Source organism: Arachis hypogaea, chromosome 17 (genome assembly GCF_003086295.3).
Source record: "Arachis hypogaea cultivar Tifrunner chromosome 17, arahy.Tifrunner.gnm2.J5K5, whole genome shotgun sequence".
In the NCBI taxonomy this organism is placed as follows: Eukaryota; Viridiplantae; Streptophyta; class Magnoliopsida; order Fabales; family Fabaceae; genus Arachis; species Arachis hypogaea.
The window spans coordinates 84185256-84186502 of NC_092052.1; the positions used below are offsets into that span (position 1 = coordinate 84185256).

Consider the following 1247-nt stretch of genomic DNA (forward strand, 5'->3'; position numbering starts at 1 on the left):
GAAGGAGACATGGTCAAACCCAACAACAATGCAAGGAAGATGCTTGGTGACTTCACTGCACCAAATTCCAACTTACATGGAAGAAGCATCTCAATCCCTGCCATTGGAGCAAACAATTTTGAGCTAAAACCTCAATTAGTTTTTTGCAAGTTTCATGGACTTCCATCAGAAGATCCTTTTCAGTTCTTAAATGAATTCTTGCAGATCTGTGATACTGTTAAGACCAATGGGGTTGATCCCGAGGTCTACAGGCTTATGCTTTTCCCGTTTGCTGTAAGAGATAGAGCTAGAATATGGTTGGACTGTCAACCTAAAGATAGTCTGAACTCTTGGGATAAGCTGGTCACGGCTTTCTTAGCCAAGTTCTTTCCTCCTCAAAATCTTAGCAAACTTAGAGTGGATGTTCAAACCTTCAAATAGAAAGAAGGTGAATCCCTCTATGAAGCTTAGGAGAGATACAAGCAATTGACCAAAAAGTGTCCTTCTGACATGCTTTCAGAATGGACCATCCTGGATATATTCTATGATGGTCTGTCTGAATTATCTAAGATGTCATTGGACCATTCTACAGGTGGATCCATTCACCTAAAGAAAATGCCTGCAGAAGCTCAGGAACTCATTGACATGGTTGTAAATAACCAATTCATGTACACATCTGAAAGGAATCCTGTGAGTAATAGGACACCTCAGAGGAAGGGAGTTCTTGAAATTAATACTCTGAATTCCATATTGGCTCAGAACAAAATATTGGCTCAGCAAGTCAATATGATTTCTCAGAGTCTGAATGGATTGCGAGCTGCATCCAACAGTACTAAAGAAGCATCTTCTGAAGAAGAAGCTTATGATCCTGAGAACCCTGCAATCGCATAGGTGAATTACATAGGAGAACCCTATGGAAAAACCTATAATCCCTCATGGAAAAACCATCCAAATTTCTCATGGAAGGATCAACAAAAGCCTCAACAAGGCTTTAATAATGGTGGAAAAAACAGGTTTAGCAATAGCAAGCCTTTTCCATCATCCTCTTAGCAACAGACAGAGAATTCTGAGTAGAATCCATCTAGCTTAGCAAATATAGTCTCTAATCTATCTAAGGCCACTCTAAGTTTCATGAATGAAACAAGGTCCTCCATTAGAAATTTAGAGGCACAAGTGGGCCAGCTGAGTAAAAGAGTCACTGAAACTCCTCCTAGTACTCTCCCAAGCAATACAGAAGAGAATCCAAAAAGAGAGCACAAGGTCATAAC

At 40.1% G+C, this 1247-nt stretch overlaps 1 non-coding gene across 1 annotated transcript; it reads right to left on the reverse strand.

Moving 5' to 3' along the window:
- Positions 1-387: 387 nt before the first annotated feature.
- Positions 388-495, reverse strand: LOC112767926 (small nucleolar RNA R71). Its single transcript, XR_003185366.1, has one exon. It is a non-coding gene; the product is annotated as a small nucleolar RNA R71 (small nucleolar RNA).
- Between the last annotated feature and the right edge of the window lie 752 nt (positions 496-1247).